This window comes from Acipenser ruthenus, chromosome 3, assembly GCF_902713425.1.
Source record: "Acipenser ruthenus chromosome 3, fAciRut3.2 maternal haplotype, whole genome shotgun sequence".
Classification (NCBI taxonomy): domain Eukaryota; kingdom Metazoa; phylum Chordata; class Actinopteri; order Acipenseriformes; family Acipenseridae; genus Acipenser; species Acipenser ruthenus.
This window is the reverse complement of record NC_081191.1, coordinates 9,927,772-9,951,431: the sequence shown is the minus strand read 5'-3', so window position 1 is coordinate 9,951,431 and position 23,660 is coordinate 9,927,772. Positions and strand designations below refer to the sequence as shown.

The 23,660-nt window shown below is 40.2% G+C and overlaps 1 pseudogene; it reads left to right on the top strand.

Moving 5' to 3' along the window:
• LOC117394161 (PHD finger protein 14-like) overlaps positions 1-20,279 on the top strand; it is a 133,440-nt pseudogene extending 113,161 nt beyond the window's left edge.
• Positions 20,280-23,660: the final 3,381 nt, after the last annotated feature.

Genomic DNA, 23,660 nt, shown 5'->3' with positions numbered 1-23,660 from the left:
AGGGTCATCAGTCTACCCTGCCTAACATCCCTGTGGCTGAGGTAAATCCTTGCTAAATTTATGTTGCCTATTGATTTTCAAGTACCTGCATTCTGCTCTACTACACATTTTTCCCAGTATTTACAGATAGAACTTTAAATCTGCAGGCTCTTGTGATTGTTTTGGTATTAACAATATTTTTTTGTGTTCATGTACTGGTGGCTGTTTATTAAGACTGCCCATATATAATAATTATAAACCTTATTATTTATGGGCATTCTTATTATACACAGGTCTTGAGCGCCCACCTAATCCTATTATACACCACTGTGTATAATAAGACTAAAAACACTGATGTTTACAGGAAAATTATCATTCCATGTATTATAAGAATAATAATACCTGAATGGCAAAACTATCGTAAATAAGCAGCACCTAGTCTTAAGTAACCCCAAATGATTTCTGATGATAATAATTTAAAATATTTTTTATAAATGTCGTAAATTATGAATATGAGTGTGACTAAGGTCCTCTCAAACGCCTCGTTTTAATTGGGACAGCCGCTTATTCAGGATATTTTTACAACTGTAATATAATTAGGGTTTGACGTTTTTGGTTTTAACCGATAACCAAAAAAACACCTCTGAAGAACTATTTAATAAATGTATTTTTTAATTTTTTTTAAACAGATTAAACCTGGGTTTTGGCGATTTTATATTTGTAATAATGTAAATCATTCCCTACTGAAGGTGGGCAGTGTGCAAAGACATTGCTGCTGACCAATCATCAATGTTGTGCACTTACGCAATAGAATGCACTTGTTCAAGTGGCTTGTGACTGACAACACTCAGCTCTATGGTGTTGTAAGATTAATTGTGTTATTATTTAGGACCAATAAACCAGGAAGTGAGTTGGAAAACAATGTGTACAATGTGTGAGCTGCAGTAATAAAACTTGTATATGTATTAGCGAAACGTACATGAAAATTGATGCGTTTGAGTGTTGTTTATGTTTAATAACGGAAAATACAGATTTTTGCCAAATAATAATCGAAATATAATTTAAATATAAAAATCGAAATATAATTTAAGGTAATTAAAAACCACAAAAATTGCTGCGCCTTGTTAAAATTAACCATTACCTTTCACGTTTGTAGGAACTAGTCCTTAACCTAAAGCAGGGGTGTCAAACTCATTTCATTTGGCGGGCCTGATCCGATACCCTGGTGCTTGGCCTGGGCCGAGTGACAGTTGTAAAAACACAAAGACAAACCCAAAACCTAAAAAGTATTGTATTTAACAAACATTGTCATACATAGTATATTTACATTCCCCTAAATAACACATATTGATTATTTTACTCACCATCACCTCTTAGAACACGCGTGCAAACATGCCTCCAGCGAGTTCCTTCGCATGAGCAACACACATTGTCATGTTGCTGTGATTGCTGTCAATCGCCGACCGTGTGGGTGAGACGGCAGTGCATCAGCTGATTCGAGTAGACGACACAAGTGATACCAGTTCTGATTTGTAAGTTCTGTAGTGACAAGTGTCATCATGTCTTTATCCGTGAAGAGAAAGGTGGAACAAGAGTGCTGTGTGTTTCAAGAGAAATGGGGAATTAAGTATTTCTTTATGGACGTCAATGGAAAGGCAATGTGCTTAATTTTTAAGCAACATGTGTCTGTTGTGAAATAATACAACAATAAAAAACGCTATGAAGCAAATCATGGCAAGAAATATGATACATATACAGGAAAGTTACGTGAAGATAAATTATCTAAATTAGCAATCATTGAAAAAGCAGCAATTGATGTTTACTAAACCTTGTAGCATGATTATGCTGTTAAGGAAAGCTATGTGATTGCTCAGAAAATAAGTTTCTTCAAAACCATTTTCTGATGGAGAGTTTTTAAAGAAATGCTGCTAAAAGCTGCTGTAATTGTGTGTCCTGAGAAGTGGCAAACTTTCTCCATCATGAATATCAACAAATCAAAATGTAATTCTCAATTTAACTCGGTTCTCAAGATATCCTCAGCCCAGTCTTTTGCTCCAGATGTTGATGCGCTGGTTCAAGCAAAGGTCTTAGGTATCAGGAAGCAGCAGTAGGAGTCACTGATATTCTTTGTTTTTATCTTTTGGTGAGTGAATTGATACGTATCTGTTTATATTTTGCTTTTTTTTTTTTTTTTAGTGCTGGGACAAACATGGAATATTCATGTTTGGATATTCGTTCAAGATTTAAATATTTGTTTGGATATTTGTTTTCAGAACGCTATCAAAGCCATTATATGTAGCACTGTATTAAAGTTGAAAAATGTCCCAGAAGTAAGAAAGGCACGAACTACAAAACAAAGATCAATACAGTAGTTAAATCTTGTGTGTATTTCAAGTAAAAACAAAGTAGACAACACTTTTTTTTTTAAATAATCCCTACCATTGTTGTGTCTTTGCAATAAACAAAGTGGCCATAGACACATTTCCATAAAGTAATAACAGTAGTTTTTAACTTGAATAAACACTTCAATAAAATAAACATGAAAAAAGGTGCGTTGTACAACGAAAAAACAAAACAATGTACAGTGCTTCCTTTCTACAGTAAATACAGTTCAAACTCTAAACAACTTCTCATTCTAACTTCCATTTCTGTCTCTCCCTTTTGATACAGTACCTGAACTGAAGAAAAGCTGCGCTGGCACTTTATATAACAGACATCTTATTCAGCATTCGTTTTATAACTAAATAAATATTAGGCCTATTACGTGGTTATCTTTCCTAATGTATTTACTTTTTTGCTGCGAGAGGAGCTGCAGCTTTCTCCGGGAGACGAGACATTTCAGCTTTGCTTCAGCCGCGCTCCGGCAGCCAAACCTAGGTTGAGCTGTATGAGAGAGGGGTCTTTGTTGGCTGCACTGTGATTTGTGCAATCTGAGCGATTGGTCAGTGTGTATGTAAATGTGCCCTTGTGTGTGTGAGCCAATAGTGCTCGGGGGGGATCTCTATTTAGGCTGCCTGCGAGCAGCTCGGGGCTGTGTTGTGGGTGTGTTGTTGGTGTTGCCTATCTGAGATTTACCCTTCTTCCTGCTGTTCCAGTTCAATAAAAATAGCGTTTTTTACTGCTTTGAACTACTACCTGTTTTTCATTTATTCTCGCTGCGGACCAGATATTCCTCCGCTACTCACTCTCTCTCTCTCTCTCTCTCTCTCTCTCTCTCTCTCTCTCTCTCTATACATATATATATATATCTATATATATATATAGCGGTGGTAAGAATCCAAGCGTACAACTTTTATCTTCCAAAATAGATGACTATTTTACTCAGCAAATAGAGTGAACAGCAACACTCACCAGCGCGTGGGGTTGATCTTAACTGACAGTCCGAGCGCACCATGATAACACCCTCCACTGCTCCACACCTGCCAATGGGGCGCCGGCAGGACACGCCCCCCACTCACAGCAGCAGCAGTGACAAGCAAGGTAAAGCGAACAGCGGCTCCTGCAGAGTAAACACCTCTGCCGGCCTCCGTTACAGTATATAAAATCTCACACAGAAAAAAATATTTCTGATGGACAAGGACATTTTTTTTTTGCCTTCGAATATTCTGTATGTTTGACACCCCTGACCTAAAGTGTAATGTTGTGTGTGTTTTTTTTTGTTTTTTTGTAATTAGTTTAATGTATTCCAGCACCTTCTAGATATTGAATTACAATTAAGATAAAGAATATTATTATTATTATTATTATTATTATTATTATTATTATTATTATTATTATTATTATTATTATTGTGGTTTTGGTTAAATACCAGCATGAAGTAACATTGCATTCTAAAATGTCATTATTTTGTTTGGTAAATGGACAAGCAGTAGCCTGCACAACTCGATTTGACATTAAGGTCTGGACATCATCAATCAAGGCAGAATGTTATATCAGTGTTCAATGACACCTTAAGGTAATAGAGATAAGGAAATGGTGCTCTATAGCCATTAATAATGTAAATCTTGTAAAGGTTGTTTCTCTAGTAGTTTTAAGGGTTATCTCTGAACTGCAATACTTTCATCTAAAGTGAACACTATTTTATCAGCTTTCATATTGCAATTATTTTCAATAATGAAGTGTCTAATTTCTGTTTTTCATGAGAGGTACAGTATGTGTGATTTTATTGCAGCACACTCAATTGGTTTAAAGATTGTATCTAACAAGTAGTTTATATACACCCTACTATTGTGCATTATGCTTTTTACATATCTAGCAAATAATTTATCTAAATTGTTTTATCAAATCATTTCAGTTATTCTGGAATTAATGTTATTTTTTATTATTATTATCACAGCTGTTAAAAAGATTTTCTATGACCCGCCAATCATTTTTCAGTATTTAAGAAAGATTAAAGAAGTTAAAATACAATTGCATAAATAAAGAATGATTTTTGGTAGTGGGAAAAGACTTGTGCCTGACAATGAAGTTCAGCATGAATCAAGCAATCAGTTCAGGTAAGGCTTATCTAAGCATCCCTCTGGGTGGGATGCTTAGATATACCCCTCGGGCTAACACTCAAACTAAATTAACACAACACCCCTACATGTTAAAAAATCCAGCAGCATCTCTAGATGAATTATGAATACATGTACAGGAAAAATATTCAAGACATACAGAAAACGATTTAACAGAATGGTGAGCCAGAACGGGAAACACCAAATTGCTGTGCGATGTATCTGATTCCAGAGCTCGAACAATTTCCAACTTTTTGTAGCAAGAGAAACAGCGGCTCATTTCACCATTTTTTACATTCCATTTAGTAGCAATGAGGTACACTCGTGGAAATCAGATTACAAAAAAAATGATAAATGATGGCGGTTCTGAAACGATTGAATAAACCAATCAGTGTGCCTCAAGACACTCTCACGATGACAAGTCACTTTTGAAAAGTACTGTATCCGTTGTGAATGAATCGCTGTTGGTGTTCTTTTGCGAAGTTCCTGTTCCTTTAGTTGGAGCATTTACAATGGGGAAAATCAGTTTCACCACAAGGTGTTGTTCTCTTAGCTGAAGTGTTCTCTACTTAGGTGTTTTTATACACAGAGACTACTGTATATCATACAGGGAAGTGGTTTATTTGAATACTATTAATAATATTAATAGTTTTAGTTAGTTGCACATTTATACAAGAATCATACATTGCATAGATTGATAATACTAGTAATTACAGTATCTCTCAAAAAACATAACAGGAAACCAGTGAAAAGAAAATAGTTTAATAGTAAAATAGATTTTAATTTACATTTCAGAAGGGCATACATGGAGTAGTTTTAGTCACTAGTTCATATAGAAAGCCTGAACTGAAAAAAAAAATGCTGAATACAATAAATTTAAAAAAATGATAAACTCAGATAAAGAGATTATTTGGGATTTTATGTTGCGGTTGGGTGGAAAACCACAGTAAAATGATTCTGTCCAGACAGACCCCAGATTAAAGTCATTCAGTCAAGAGTGTGTGATTTATTGAATTGAGATAAAGCTAATGCGATTTGAGCATCTTATACCTTGATCAGCAGCAAAAGGCTTAATTTTATTTACAAGCGAGAGCCTTTCTGTATTGTGACCCAGTTTGCTTTCTGACCGGTGTTGATGGTCAAAGCTGGATAGCAGTAAGTAATCATTTGAGCTGCTACAACGTTTTCAAAAACATTGAAAATGAAGTATGTATGTATGTGGCTATTGTGTCAACTCTATATGTTTACTCACAGCTCTATTCATGTAAGCATTGTGTTTAACCTTTTGAAGGTGATTTTATACCACAACTTAACACTATTTTTTATACTGTGAATTTAGGTCAGTACAAACTATACAGCTGTGTAGAATAAAATACAAATAGACCAAATAGACAGACCTGTTAAAGGTAAATAATGGTGTTGTTTTTTTTTTTGTATGCTTTAATTATTTTACCAACAATGTTAGAAAAAAGTATTTGAGAACACGTATGTGATGTGAAAAAGGACAATCTTTTAACCCATACGCTTATTTTAATTGTGGAATTCAGCAACTTTTATTGTCAGTTCTACAACATATCAACATAGAAATGTATTAGCCATTCCATATATGTCAGTGCTGGGACAAATATCCGAATATTCAAATGAATATTTTTTACATGTATTAGAATACAAAAATCAGATGCTCGTATTCACTAGAAATTACAAAAATACCTTGCACTTTTTACCCTACCCTTTTCCGCTCTCCCTCTCTATCTCTCCCAAACGCACCCTTCTCTCTGACTCGTGTCTCCCCCAATCTCCTGGTCTTTTCCACGCAACCCCTTATATCCTCTTGCTCCCCCCGCCCCTACGTCTTTCGTGCCATCCCTGCAACCCAATTCCCCTACACACACACACACACACACACACACACACACACACACACACCATGCAACCCCTGCACGCACCACAACAATGCAACCCCCTGCACACACACACACCATGCAACCCCCTGCACACACACACACCATACAACCCCTGCACACACCACAACAATGCAACCCCTGCATGGACCACAACAATCCAACCCCCTGCACACACACACCATGCAACCCCCTGCACACACACACACCATACAACCCCTGCACGCACCACAACAATGCAACCCCCTGCACACACACACACCATACAACCCCTGCATGCACCACAACAACGCAACCCCTGCATGCACCACAACAATCCAACCCCCTGCACACACACACCATGCAACCCCCTGCACACACACACACCATACAACCCCTGCACGCACCACAACAATGCAACCCCCTGCACACACACACCATACAACCCCTGCATGCACCACAACAACGCAACCCCTGCATGCACCACAACAATCCAACCCCCTGCACACACACACAATACAACCCCCTGCACACACACACACCATACAACCCCCTGCACACACACACACCATACAACCCCTGCACACTCCACAACAATGCAACCCCTGCACGCACCACAACAATCCAACCCCCTGCACACACACATGCCATGCAACCCCCTGCACACACAAACACACCATACAACCCCTGCACACACACACACCATGCTTCCCCCTGCACACACACACACCATACAACCCTTGCATGCACCACAACAACGCAACCCCTGCACGCACCACAACAATCCAACCCTCTGCACACACACACCATGCTACCCCCTGCACACACACACACCATACAACCCTTGCATGCACCACAACAACGCAACCCCTGCACACACCACAGCAATCCAACCCCTGCACACACCACAACAATCCAACCCCTGCACGCATCACAACAATCCAACCCCCTGCACGCACACACGCCATACAACCCCCTGCACACACACACACCATACAACCCCTGCACACACCACAACAATCCAACCCCTGCACACACACACACCATGCAACCCCTGCACACACCACAGCCATCCAACCCCCTGCACACACACACGCCATGCAACCCCTGCACACACCACAGCAATCCAACTCCCTGCACACACACACGCACGCCATGCAACCCCTGCACACACCACAGCAATCCAACCCCTGCACACACCACAACAATGCAACCCCTGCACACACCACAACAATGCAACCCCTGCACGCACCACAACAATCCAACCCCCTGCACACACACACACACCATACAACCCCTGCATGCACCACAACAACGCAACCCCTGCATGCACCACAACAATCCAACCCCCTGCACAAACACACACCATACAACCCCTGCACGCACCACAGCAATCCAACCCCTGCACACACCACAGCAATCCAACCCCCCGCACACACACACATCATGCAACTCCCTGCACACACACACACATACCATGCAACCCCCTGCATGCACACACATGCCATTTACACTATCCTGATTCTCCCACACCTCCCAGGATCGCTACGATATATTTTTTGTTGTGACTTTCTGTTATTGGAATGTAATAAATGAGAACCAAAACGGTGAGTTTTTTTCCCCCTTCATTTTACAACACCATTTCCACATTTAGTTTTATTTGAAGTGTTTAAAGTTAAATTTCAGTTTTTGTTTGCTTGTTCAGCTACAAAAAGTCAAATATCTGAACAAATATTTACATTATGAGCAAATATCTGAGCATGAAAATCCTGTGTTCGTCCCAGTCCTAATATATGTTGATGGTATTGTACTCGATTTCAAATGTGATTAAAAAAAATATGGACAGTATAAAACTCCATTTAACCAGAGTTGTATTTTTCATGACATACTAAATGCAAAATGTAAAAAAATATACATTCAACCAGAAGTTGCATTCACTGTTACCAATACCTGAAGTGAGAGAGATGACAAAGCGAGGGAGGCTCACATTAAAATTCAACTCTAGCCTTACTATTCATTGCAAATTAGGATTATTAAGGTAAAAATGTTTTTCTACCATATTTCGCAAAACAAAATTCTAGAAATCATGACTCTCCGTACTGTGTTGCAGATTTTGAACTTGATCTGCCCTTTCTTGTGATGAGGCGGAGTTGTTATCCTACTGTATACTGCTTGTTGCTATTTATATGCAGAGGAATGTAGTGTTAACAACTGATACCGGGTTTGGTAAAACAGTGTGCATTATTCATAGGAGTGTGTAATATCACAAACTTATTGCAGGAATGACAAAAAGTGCATTGAAAGCATTGGAGCGCGTTTTACACTGGTGCGCAGCTATGTCTGGAAATTATGTTACTAGATTTTAAAATCAGTTTTGTTTCATCACATCTTTTAACCTATTTCCTCCAAAAAGGGCTTTGTTATATGTTGGACATTAAGATCCCCTTTTAACTTTTAATTATACGCACTGATGCTTCCAAAAAAATTTAAAAAACAAGTGTAGCCAGGTCCTGAAGTCGATGTCTCTTATGAGTATTGAAAGTAAGCCCAAAACGCACACTTACTCCAACCACCACCACCACCAAAATGTTGTGAAACTGATGAGTCTGTTTTACCATGCTCAGATTGTCAAACGATTTAGAGCAGAAGAGTTTACTCACAAGTTAATTGAAACTTATTCAGCCTACTGTAAAGCATGGAGTTTTGTTTTTTACTGATGGTCCAGAGAGCTGTTTGTAACACTGGCTGATCAAAGTATGTTATCTACAAAGCAGGACCCAACACATCATCATTGTACTGTTCATGACAGTTTTGAAAAAGGGACCTCTGTGTAAGTTTGCCAACTAGAAGTTGTTACCTCAAAGACAGGGTACACTCGGTTACCCCCCATTTGAACAAAGATTAAGATACCTGCATTGGGCATTCTAACATGAATCCAATATAACTCATCTGGCACTTGATACATCAAATGGCAATATACTTGTACCTATACTCTGAACTGTAGAGGAGTGAAACAAGAATGCTTACTACTACAGTCTGCAGGATACCGCAACTAACTGAGTAATTGTGTATTCACATTTTGTTTTCATTACTAGTGCATCTTTTATGATACCTGTAGTTCATCACATACAGTACCCTTCAAACCATAGAGCTGGAATGAATTAAACCAGACACCTTGCTAAATCTAATAACTAAACATTAAAGGGGAATAAATACTTTACACTTAGGTAAACCGTGAAATTGGAAGTGAAGCTGATACTGAAAATTTGTGTACTGGATGTACATAAATTGGAAAGGCTGCTAGGATTCTCTATATGCACGTTCAGTCGACGACCATTGTTTCTGGATTACCGTATTCCTTTGAATTTAAGACACACTTTTTAAACCATTTTTTTTTCTTCTAACAAATGGCCTGCATTCAATTTGAGTATAGTGATGTGTGTATTATAATCGGCAACAAAAGATGTGAATACCCGAGTAGACAAACAACAATGTGACTTGCTGCTGAGAAAAAGATGAACAAAGACGTCACTGCCCGATCTCGAATCATCCATGACATACAGGCAGCCATTTTCAAAGAAGCATCATTAGCTTCCTGAGGAATTCAAAGAGATGCTTTTACATGTTCAGCGTTTCATTATTAGGCTCTGTTCCAACAAACAGTAGGAGCTTGGACAGATCGGTAATGCTGATCAGACCCCCGTATTTTTCGACATGCCAAGCAATACCACAGTTCATGAAAAGGGAGAAAAACAAGTGTGAGTAATCACGATTGAAAATGAGAAGCAGCCCATAACTGTAATGCTCTGTGTGACAGCATACGTCGTTTTCCTATATGTGTAATTGAGGTTGTATCTTATTTGATGTTTTATTTTTCCTCAAATTGAGGTTGGAAAATTTGGGCTGCGTCTTAAATTCAAAGGCATCTTAAATTTTAAGGAATATGATAATCAGAATTGAAAAAAAATGGAAAATTGTTTAAACTCGATTGTTTAAACTTGATCTTGTGTTTGGCAAATGCAGGGCTCCCTTTCAAGTAGGAAATGTAACCATTACTGAATGGGTGTTTACCTCCTAAAGACCCGAATACTAAATACTTTATACCAAAGCTGCTCTTTGAGCCTGTAACGCAGTCATGACCCCGCCCCCGAGGGATCAAAAGGACTGTAGACACAGATCTCGGCACCATTTTTCCTTTCAAGACTGACCTGATTGGAGAGCTTTGTTCAGATAAGTATATATTTCACATTGTGTTTTTACACATTTTTTACACATTGTGTATGTGATAACACTGTGTAACAATTTTTTTTTTTTTTTTTTGGTTCCTGGGTAGTAAGTGTTATTTCCTAATTGCTTATGCCTCAAAACTATAGAAAATGGCTATTATTCCCCACAAGCTTTGCTTTTGTGACCAGGACAGTGATATTTTGAAATTTACCTATTTCCAATGAGAAAACGGGCGAATTTGTGTCTTTTCGTTCACATAAAGTCAGAAAAAAACAACATATGAATCCAAATTAACATGTATTTATACTAAAGTAATACAACAATGACTACAAAAGATTTAGAAGTGAGTAATCTTTCGAGATTTACGATTATACTGTAAATCACTTTCACGAATCAGCCCCCAAATGTAGTCTCCCATCATGTTCTCGTTATACTGTCCTTGGTAGCGGCGTTGAAAGTCCAGTATATCCTGGTGGAAGCGCTCGCCTTGCTCCTCCGAGTACGCTCCCATGTTCTCCTTGAATTTATCAAGATGAGCATCAAGGATATAGACTTTGAGGGACATCCTACAGCCCATTGTGCCGTAGTTCTTCACCAGAGTCTCAACCAGCTCCACATAGTTTTCGGCCTTGTGATTGCCCAGGAAGCCCCGAACCACTGCGACAAAGCTGTTCCAAGCCACTTTCTCCTTACTAGTGAGCTTCTTGGGGAATTCATTGCACTCCAGGATCTTCTTTATCTGTGGTCCGACGAAGACACCGGCTTTGACCTTTGCCTCAGACAGCTTAGGGAAGAAGTCTTGAAGGTACTTGAAGGCTGCCGACTCCTTATCTAGAGCTCTGACAAATTGTTTCATAAGGCCCAATTTGATGTGCAGTGGTGGCATCAGCACCTTCCGGGGGTCCCAGCCATACTCATCATACTTCAAGGCGTCCAGCAAGGTCTTGATGCTGTTGTAATCCTCTTTGAGGTGCACCGAGTGAGCCAGGGGAAGAGACGGGTACTTGTTACCATTATGGAGCAGCACGGCTTTGAGGCTCCTGGATGAGCTGTCAATGAAGGACAGTATAACGAGAACATGATGGGAGACTACATTTGAGGGCTGATTCGTGAAAGTGATTTACAGTATAATCGTAAATCTCGAAAAACTACTCGCTTCTAAATCTTTTGTAGTCATTTTTGTATTACTTTAGTATAAATACATGTTAATTTGGATTCATATGTTGTTTTTTTCTGACTTTATGTGAACGAAAAGACACAATCGCTGTAATAGTGTTTCTATTTACATTTATTTGTGTGTATTACAGACTGTTGCTAGTTATGTCCCGCTGCGGTGCGGCCTTGTGCCCCACGTGAAGCCAGTGGCTTCAGTACATACTGTACAGCGCAATTTGTACTTGCATCATGCCAGGGTTTTATTCAAATGTTTTCACCCTAGCTACTTGTTCTGGGGTTCAAGGTCGCTGCATCCATGATTGCAGCTGGCTTGAAGGAAAAATGACACTGAGATCTGTGAGCGCAGTCCTTTTGTGCCCTCGGGGACAAGCCATGACTCCATCATAGACTCAAAGAGCAGCTTTGATATATAATATTCAGGATTCAGGTATTTAGGAGCTAAATACCCATACGGTAATGGTTGTATTTCTATTTCAGGGAATCAGGGTTATGATAATAACCTAACGTTATGAACACTTTTTTTATTTTTTATTACAGTCTGTATTGCTTACTAAACTGGAATCATCATTTTTAGAAATAGAGTTTAATTCTATGTTAGTTTTGCTTTTGGAAACAGTACAGTTGAGGTTACAGCAGATTGTATCGGTAATGTCAATATTTAACCATCACACATCAAACCATTACCTTTTACATGAAACTAACGGCAACTGCTATTTTCTTGTGGATTGCCTTCTGGAGATTTGTAAAACAGACAATAACAATTAAAAAAATAATAATAAAAAAAAACAACAACAACAAGTCATTTTCCCTTCCTGAAAATGGTTTTAGTAATCATGGTCAATTGACACAGATAAAACAAATTAAAAAAAATAAATGTTACTAATTGGTCTTTAATACTCTAAGGACTTCATGATTTCCATTACACGAGAGTAGATGTTAAAACTTCATGCTGATTTGAACTCGGCTCTCGCCAAGATAAGCACCAACTAAGACGTAGCTTTACAGTAAACTAATATGATCCATATGCGTCTCCATCCATTTACGTTTCCTTCCATATGATGATGTAGATATCCTTCTGTCTGGTGTTAATGGCTGAAGTGTAATGCTGGCTCCAGGGATCAGCTTATTTTGCCTCCCTGGCGCATCAGCACACACAACGGCTGCGATGCTGGCTCCGGGGATCAACCAAAGTGCGGCCTCCCCAGCGCATCAGCATGACAACCGTCTGGATTGAGCTAAGTAGGGTACATCTCTGGGGTTTTCAAGTGGGCACCTTCCATCCTCAGTGTTTCGTCGACTAGCCCACGACACCTCAAGAGGGCTCGACGGTGATTCTGGCGTCCCAGCATCACCCCCCTCCGTCCCCCACTCAACTCAGCCCAGCTTACTTACCTGTCCCCAGCCAGAATCTTTCCGTCTCAACCACAGCCAGTTGCTGCTCCTCTCTGCTGCTTCAGATAAGTTCTTCACTGTGCGACGCAACTCTTGGCCACTGAATCCGACGTCTCTGAGAAACCGGGTTGTAGAGTGTGCCACAAATCCTCGACAACCCACTTCCACTGGGTAAACCCGAACTCTCCATCCTCGCTGTTCCGCTTCAGTGGCTAGTTGAGCATACCGCAGTTTCTTCCTCTCATACGCCTCATCTACAGCGTCCTCCCATGGCACTGTTAACTCTACCAGGTGAACAAGGCGTGCTGATCCAGACCACAAGACAATATCTGGTCGAAGGTTAGTGGTGGCAATCTCAGGTGGAAAAATAAGCCGTTGACCAACATCTGCCAGCATATTCCAGTCTCTAGCAGCTTCCAGTTGTCCTGGGCGAGGATTGGTTTTAACACCTTTTCTTGGTGGTTGCTCTCCTGGGCGGAGGAATGTTGTCTTTTGTGTGTAATGTTTTGATGGAACAGGTGGCAACTTATTGGTCATGTTACGCTTGTCTTCCAATGCTAAGGCCAAACATCGCAGCACCTGGTCATGGCGCCAAGTAAACCGTCCTTGGCTAAGAGCCACCTTACATCCTGTCAAAATGTGCCTTAATGTTGCAGGTGATGAACACAAAGGACATGAGGGATCCTCTCCTACCCAGAGGTTTAGGTTCTGTGGTGATGGGAGAACATCATATGTTGACCTGATGAGGAAACTGATCCTGCTCTGTTCCATTGACCATAGGTCTTGCCAGCCAATCTTGCGTTGTTCCACACTCTCCCATCTCATCCATTCTCCCTGTTTGGCCTGGGAAATGGCCTTTATACACCTCATCCTCTCCTCCTGCTTTTGCACCTCGTTGACTACCAGCTTCCTTCTTTGAGCTGGGGCCGCCTTGTGCCATGTAGGAGGAGTTGAACTGAAACCAAGACCCCCTCTTCCATGCTGAACTTGCCCCATGATATCACCAATTCGAAGGGCAGCCTTTGCATATTCCACAGCTTTCTTTGCCGCCCACTTTCTTCCAGTTTTCAACACAGGTGCTGCCTCCCTTACGCATTTATCGCGTGACTCTACTAATGTCATTTCCAGTCTGACCTTGGCGCACTTAAACTCCTCGGTTAGAGCAGAGACTGGTAGCTGCAGTATTCCTTTACCATAAAGTCCCACTCTGCTGAGGCAGCGTGGAACTCCCAACCATTTCCTGATGTATGAACTGATTAAAGCTTCCAGCTTCTCTACTGTTGTCAAAGAAACCTCGTACACAGTCAGTGGCCACAGCAACCTCGGCAGTAGACCAAACTGAAAGCACCAGAGTTTTAGTTTACCTGGTAGAGCGCAGCTGTCTATGCTCTTCAACCCTTCCACTGCTTGTTGTCTAACTTCTCCCACACGAACTGTGTCCTTTAGATCCCCGTCGTACCATCTCCCAAGACTCTTCACTGGCTTCTCAGACACTGTTGGTATTGCCTCACCATTAATGAAGAATGTTTTATCTACTACTTTGCCTTTAATTATAGAGATGCTCCTTGATTTAGTGGGCTTGAATTGCATTCGTGCCCATTCAATGTTATTGGTTAATTTGCCCAATAATCGATTAGTGCAGGCTACTGTTGTAGTCATGGTTGTCATGTCATCCATGTATGCTCGAATTGGTGGTAGTCGCATTCCAGAAGCCAAGCGCTCTCCTCCTACTACCCATTTTGATGCCCTAATGATTACTTCCATTGCCATGGTAAAAGCCAGTGGAGAAATGGTGCATCCTGCCATTATTCCAACCTCTAGGCATTGCCATGTAGTGCTGAATTCTGAAGTTGAAAAACTGAATTGCAAATCTCCAAAATAGGCTTTCACTAAATTTGTTATTGTCATCGGTACACTGAAAAAATCAAATGCTGCCCAAAGTAGTTCATGTGGCACTGAACCATATGCATTAGCCAAATCCAGGAATGTCACATGGAGCTCCTTCCTCTCCTTTTTAGCTGATTGAATTTGTTGCCAGATCACATTGATGTGTTCTAAGCAACCTGGGAAACCTGGAATGCCCGCTTTTTGTATTGAAGTGTCAATGAAGCAGTTCTTTAATAGGTAAGCTGACAATCTCTGAGCAATAATGCTGAAGAAAATCTTGCCTTCTACGTTTAATAGGGAAATGGGACGAAACTGACTGATGCTTGTAGAATCTTTTTCTTTAGGTATAAAGACTCCACCTGCTCGGCGCCATGCTCTTGGTACAACCTGTTTTTCCCATGCCACTTTCATCAATTTCCACAGAATTCGTAGAACTCCTGAAGCACTCTTGTACACTCTGTACGGAACTCCATTAGGCCCTGGAGATGATGAAGCCCTTGCTTTTTTCACAGCTTGCTCTATTTCTTTCCACTTAGGTGCACAGTCCTCCATTTGGTATTCTGGTGGATTGATAGGTGGGATGTCTGACGGAATTGACATAGGCTCCTGCCTTTTTGAATCTGTATGTGTTTCCTCCAAATATCTCTCCAGCTCAACCTTAGATGCTTTTAGTGTGCCATTCTTCTCACTGGTGAATAACTTCTTTACAAATTTGAATGGGTCTTTATAAAAGTTAGCTCTCGCACGCTCCTTCTTTTTGTAGCGTTTCCGTAGGCGCTCAGCTCTGCGCAATGTTGCAAGCTTATCTTTTATGACCCTTTGTAAGAGATTGAGTCCCTCCTTCTGACTTTGTTCTGCTCTTCTCCATTGGTTCCTCAGCTGTCTCCTTTCTCTAACTAAGCGTTCAATCTCCTGCTGCCGTCTAGACTTTCCAGGAATAGTTTGTACTTTTTCCTTCCTATTTTCAACTCCAAACCTCTCACTTCCATATGCGTAGATGATGTCCCCAAATTTATCCAGCTTCTTTTCAACTGTTCCACTTAATCTTTCCAATGCAACGCAGAGATCTGTGTTTACTGTGTCCCATGCAGTTTTCTCACAAGCTCTTGGCCATTTAACTCCAGGCTTGTGCCCGTTGAGGTTCTTTTCTCTCTTATGCTGGTTTGTCTGACCGGGTTCACAAGGATCATTAGGTTCATCACTAACTGTGTCCATGCAAGTCCTCCTCACATCTATGACAGGGGTGCTGATATCCTGCGAACTGTGGTTTGCTTCCTGTCGCTGGATTTCATTCGACTGACTTGACTGACTTCGTAAGAAGTACTGATCAATGCGAGGCCCTTGTCCCTTCTCCCTCAAGCATTTCATTCTCCCTTGATGAATCTTCAAACCCCTGACAGTTGTCGCCTTGCTCCAGCCGCAGACACAAACCTGGAGTTCCATGTCTTTGTTAACTGCAGATCTTGAACTAGTCTTTTGTGAAGTACTCTCCATACTCATATCCGTTTCCGTTCCTAAGTCGTTAACCGTGTTGTCCAACGTTGAGTCATCTTCCGCCCCCGCTCTCGCAGACTCTAGGGGTATTTTTCTCTTTAATTTCTTAGAAGCCTTGGGCGGGTGTCTCCAGCATCCTGTAAACACAGAGCTGGATACTGCCGACAAGGGTAGCTAACCCTTACCAGCCCCAATGGGGTCTCTTTCCTCCTGTCAGCTGTCTCTCCAGGCTGTCACAAGGTCTTTCCCTTGTTGCCAGCTGCACTATTCACAGCAGTCACTGGACGTATCCAGATCTTCATGATTTCCATTACACGAGAGTAGATGTTAAAACTTCATGCTGATTTGAACTCGGCTCTCGCCAAGATAAGCACCAACTAAGACGTAGCTTTACAGTAAACTAATATGATCCATATGCGTCTCCATCCATTTACGTTTCCTTCCATATGATGATGTAGATATCCTTCTGTCTGGTGTTAATGGCTGAAGTGTAATGCTGGCTCCAGGGATCAGCTTATTTTGCCTCCCTGGCGCATCAGCACACACAACGGCTGCGATGCTGGCTCCGGGGATCAACCAAAGTGCGGCCTCCCCAGCGCATCAGCATGACAACCGTCTGGATTGAGCTAAGTAGGGTACATCTCTGGGGTTTTCAAGTGGGCACCTTCCATCCTCAGTGTTTCGTCGACTAGCCCACGACACCTCAAGAGGGCTCGACGGTGATTCTGGCGTCCCAGCATCACCCCCCTCCGTCCCCCACTCAACTCAGCCCAGCTTACTTACCTGTCCCCAGCCAGAATCTTTCCGTCTCAACCACAGCCAGTTGCTGCTCCTCTCTGCTGCTTCAGATAAGTTCTTCACTGTGCGACGCAACTCTTGGCCACTGAATCCGACGTCTCTGAGAAACCGGGTTGTAGAGTGTGCCACAAATCCTCGACAACCCACTTCCACTGGGTAAACCCGAACTCTCCATCCTCGCTGTTCCGCTTCAGTGGCTAGTTGAGCATAGGTAAGATAAAGAATTGTAACGCCAATAACAATTAAATAGTGGTACATTTTAAATTATTTGTACTTTTATTGTAATCCTTGTTTATGAAGTTGATTGTGGGAGGGGGTAGCTTTATCAACTTGAGAATGCAGATCAGCAGCTGAAGTGCCACAATACTGTTGGTTGCTGAAAAACATGGAATAGAACTTTATTGCCACCTAGGGTTTCATAATATTTTTTCTTCTCCTGAGAGAACATCACTATTGGCTTTTCTTATTTACAAAATTCAACTTGTAACAGAAAAATCAAAATGTTTTCATATGATTAGTTCAGATGTCGTCTTTTACCATTTCAATGGTGAGTGGTGAGGCTAATTAATAACTTATTTTTAAAGGTGAATTGTATAGCAAGTGTGTTGCCCCCCCCCCCCCCCCAATGAGAAACAATGGAGATATACAACAAAGGCAGTACTGTCAACTATACAAAATCCCAGAGGGTGCATTTTCCTGATGGCTGCTTCAAAATACTTCATAAGGCAAATTTCAGGCTGTCAAGGCTGTCAGTATGAAAATGATCCATGTAGCCAGAGATCCCATTCACTGGAAAACAAACAGCTGCCTTTCTGCTGCACAGTGGCAATGTTCAAAATCTGCTATTGATCAAAGCAAATGTGTATCTGCTTTCAACCTAATGATAAAGGTCTTGGTGCTGTTAAACGCTCTGCTTATAATATCAATTAAAAACTAGACATGGCTGTAAGGCAAGGGTCAGTCCACACCAGACCGACATGGACCAAACAAGAATTGTTTGTTTGATTAATGTTGATCTATGTTGAATGTTTGCCAGTGGAAAGATATTTTTCCTCAGAGGATTGCTGTGTATCCAGATCATGCTCTCTTCTGCAAAAATGCTGGTTTTCTGTTCCCACAGTACTGTGCTCGTTTCAATCAAAGCACCAACATTGCTGCAGGAGGAAGCATGATCTAGATACACTGCAGCCACATACTGACTACAGAAGGACCAGAGATCAACATCAAAGGGACAACCTTCTTCCCTCTGTTTAGCCAGTCACCACTTTTCACCCAGTGAACATAAGCAGCGAATGTTATTAAGATTTTGTACTTGGGTGATGACAGCAGCCTAACTGGCCACTGCCTTGGCAGCCTTATTCATGACTACATACCACTTATCAATGGTAGTTAGATTTAAGTTATTCTGCAAATGCCTGAATCCCTAAAAATCACTGCAATAAGAAACACATTCTAGTATATTTTTTACGGCCTGCATATTCTACATTCATTCTGAATGTAAAACATGAAAACAAACAGAGAGAAGACTTTTCTGTAGATATTAATTTCTTAAGTGTTTGCTATCACTATGATTTGGATAGTTATTGCTAAAACCTTAGGTATTTTAAAGTCTGTCATATCTCATGGTAGCAACTGAACTTCTGCTGGAATCTTCTTTGTGTTGGATACAGGGCACCTATCATCCCTATGGAAACCGGCAGTGTGATGTCACTCCATTTATACCATGTGCTCCCGAGGGATAGGCAGTAAATTATGAGTAAAACTCTCTGAGTTAGAGCTTTATAAGATTGTTAGCATGCTGCTGTCTGACATTTTCATGTTTCCTATTTTGGACCTGACTGATCTTCAGATAACATATGGTGCTACAAGTAATTGGAAAATTGGCAGACTTGTCAGAAAGATATTGTGGATGGCACAAAAATACGGTGTAGCAGCACATAATGTGCCTGGTGTTAGATTTATATCCTTTTATCAGATCGTGAAGTAAAAGTATTGGGTTCAAAAAAGTGAAACACTTTTCAGTGAGGGCCACTTATCAAAAGTAATTTTAAGACAATGACAAGGCTCTTGCAAGGAAAAATCTTATAAATTAAATGCCTTCTACTTAAATTGCCAAAAAACTGTGACTTCTGATATTTAAATATCAGCAGATTCGTAACTTGATTTATTCAGTTGTCAACCGAAGAAGGTAGCCATTTGATCTAAGGATTACTAATATTAGTAGGATGGGTGAAACATGTGTAAATACAAAGGTTTCTGAATTCATGTATCTCCTCAAAAATAAAAAGGCACACTGTCTTGAAGAGGCACACTGTCTTGAAGGTTAACATTCAGATATGAAACTATGGGGCAAAAGCATTTATTCCAATCTATAATTTACTCTCATTATGTCCCATTGTCTTGCATGTAAAAAGCTCAGCTAGTATTGGTGCCGAATGGCAGCTTTCTATCCTTGGATTTTTCATACTTTTATCTATATTATTATTATTATTATTTGTTTATTTTACAGACATCTTTATCCAAGGCGACTTACAGAGACTAGGATGTGTGAACTATGCATCAGCTAGAGTCACTTACAACAATGTCTTGCCCAAAAGATGGAGCACAAGGAGGTTAAGTGACTTGCTCAAGGTCACACAGTCAGTGAGTTAGCTGGGATTTGAACCAGGGACCTCCTGGTTGCAAGCCCTTTTCTTTAACCACTGGACCACACAGCCTGCTATCCAGATCACACAGCCTCCTATCCAGACCACACAGCCTCCTATGTGAATCAATTTTCTTAAACATGCATACCTAGGACTACTGGTTGACAGGAACTATTTTGTCAACAAAGTAGCACTTCAATATCAACATTAATTTTTTTAATCTTCATTTTCAGGAAGATGAAGATGAGCGAGAGGAAGAGGATTCGGTTAAAGAAGAAACTGTGGAACAAGACAATCCAAACTGAATTCAAGTTATTTCGTCCAGTTCAGAGAAAGTGAACTGCTACACATTTGTGCCCTGCTGGTAATGGCTGTAAACTATTTTTATTCTGCCATCACTCAAAGTTGTTACCGACACAATGCTTTAAATGTGTTGTGATTGAATTATTGATTGCTCTTTTTTTTGCCTTGACTATACTAGGAGGCTGTGTGGTCCAGTGGTTAAAGAAAAGGGCTTGTAACCAGGAGGTCCCCGGTTCAAATCCCACTTCAGCCACTGACTCATTGTGTGACCCTGAGCAAGTCACTTAACCTCCTTGTGCTCCGTCTTTCAGGTGAGACGTAATTGTAAGTGACTCTGCAGCTGATGCATAGTTCACACACCCTAGTCTCTGTAAGTCGCCTTGGATAAAGGCGTCTGCTAAATAAACAAATAATAATAATACTATTTGATATAAAGTAGCACTTGTTCTACAGGGTGGGCTAAAAAGCATGCAACAGTATTCTCAATGAACAATGACAATTTGCTACACTTATGGTACGTGACTATTTGCCCACCCTGTATTAATGTTGGCTACAATCCTAAAATTGGTGTGCAGTGATTGATAAGGTATGTATAGAAACTAGCCAGTCACAACCCTATATGCAATACATGCAGAAGTAAATACAGGAACAGGGCTTGATCTTGAGGGCAAAGGTACAAGCAATCTTTAACCAACTTCAGATTTGCAAATGTTTGTGTTCTTCACTGAAAAAAGCACATTTCTTAAAATTAAGATTGTAGTGTGAAAAACTGGCTAATTTTGGTAAAGTACTGTATCAGTGTTAATATTTTCAATATGACTGTTTTGAGAAGACACAGGTTATGTACAGTGTGATGCAATTCTGTTCAAATCATCTTTTTCACCATTTAGTGTAGGTCCAAACAACCTTGTATACCCCCATTGTTTTCATATCTTTCACATAGTACGTTGTGTTTTTCCTGTTTTGCATAAGCAGTTTTGCCATTAATCAAATTAATTGTTAAAAACACATTACATGTACATATGGGGCACTTGTACAATATAGCTTCAGCTATTGCCCTTTTAAAAAACGATATTCAATGAACAGTTATTAGTGGGGTGGGGTGGGGTCAAACTTTCCAGGAGGGCTCAGTGAGCGTTCTAACAGTACAGTCATTTATAGTAATAATAACATTTCAAAATTACAACTTTACACAGGAGTAAAAATGTGAATTTTATAAATGTGCAAATATTTTGTTGAGTTTTGTCACATTTTAGCACTTCTTTAATTCTCTAGTAGAATAAGGGGTGGCAAACAGGAGGGCAAATAAGATTGAATAAACTTCTGTAGTGCATTGTCCGTGTACTGGCTTACAGATTTTCACATACCCAGACAACAGTTAATCAAGAATAATCACACACTCAGGTATTCAAAGTTTAACGAATCAGAGTATATATCTTCTCTTTCAGTTTATTAACACTTAAATGGATCGAGTGATCGCAGTGATCTACTTTGAATCCTAGCTCCTAGACAATCCAGGCAGTCTGGTGTCTTTGCATTGGTAATATATAAAGCAATATGGTTACAACACATACGTTCAGGCAGTCTAAGGCACCCATTTACACTAATTGCATACACTATAACAACATCTCTAAAGCTAATAACAAGCGTATCCTATAGCATCATGCTTCAATATAGGTGAGATTTAAATTCAAGATTATGCTTACCCTCCTGCAGAGAAGCATGTCTTAAAATATAAAACAGATCAAAGAAAGGACAGTTGTCCAAACGAGTGCTCTGAATACAACACCAGCAGTCAGCTTTGCAGAGGTCTTCAGAAGATGGACCAGTTAAGTCTGTGTTAACATATTCAACTGATACTTAATTGTAATTTTGCGCCCATATTTATAGGACTTTTTCTCTCCTTTTGCGTCAGAAGGCTTAATTTAATCTAAACATTTGATCTGTTAGACAGTATTTTTTAAAATTAATAATGTACTTTCTGGTGCCAGGCTACTCCTTAAAACTAATAATATGCAGTACCAGGCTTTTTCCCATTTTTCTAAGATAAGGATATATGCAGTCTTTGCTAAAACTAATAATATACAGTATATATATTTGTACCATGGAGTTGCCTTGCGCTTGTTAAGATAAAGATTATAAAAGCGAGAGGCCCTTGAATTAGAATACCTGTTATGTGAGTTCTGTCTTGGTTGTTAAAATATATTTTTCTGGCACCATAAGAATCCCGGTACTCCCACAAGTTAAGAGTAAAAAAAAAAAAAAAGCAAGCTCTCCTGTTCTAAGTTGATAGGAGCTGATAAGAAACTCAGCTATATGCACATTCCAAGAGGCCCCATCAAGATTATTAAATTAGGTCAGTGTTTTGTAGTTTCACTCTCATTTAGGCTAACACAGATTTCTGCAATATTTCTGCTTGTAGCTGTCTCAGCATAATTTAAATTAATACAGGTTTTTTCCAACAATATTATTTCCCTTAATCAGTTACTTTTCTTCCAGTGGTCTCTTGAACACAGTATCCAGTTTGTGTCCAGGATATCAGAGTGCCCCTAGCAGGATTAGAAATCTTTGTCTGGCTCTGCTCTCAAAGGTTCCTTAAAAGTCAACACAGGGTCTGGAATCCAGTGCTGAGCATCACAATCGTGTTTTACTAAATCAGTTACCTGGTATAACAGAACATCTGAACCCTTGTAGCAATTTACCCATCTTGCATTCTAGTTGTCGCAAGTGAGCCCATCTCAGCTGGTGAGTCGCATCACATCCCATTCAATTCTCCTTACATTGTCTAACATTTAAATGGGAAAAGGATCATCCCTGTGGATCATCAGGGGCACAACCAAACATATACCTGTCACAAAGACGGCCAGAGTGGGTGGCGTCAGACCAGAAAAGGAATACACAGAGAGATGTGGTTTGGTATAAGCTGGGCGCGTGATCGCGCTCAGCATTTAATAAACAGAAAATAAAAGGTTTGAAACACAAAAAACACTGGACACGGCACTTGCGCCAAAATAAAGGGACAAACAAAAACGAACACACACTAACAAACAGGGACGAACAAACACGGTGAGTAAAGCAATATTTACGTTCTTTCTTTCTTTCACTTTTTAGTTTCTCCTCTCTCTCCCGTTCTCCACTCACCGAACACCAACCCTGACTGAATGAAACGTGCATCTATATATACTGTTGTGCTGGGATTCAATTACTAATTAATTATTCACTTGAATCCCAGCACGTGAATTAATTCTGTGCAACCCCGTGCTCGCATATTATATTTTAAATGCACGTGCGTGATGTGCAATCCCGTGCCTAAATACAAATATACAATTTAAACACACGTGAAACACAGACCTGTTTATATCCCGTGTACCAATCTATACACC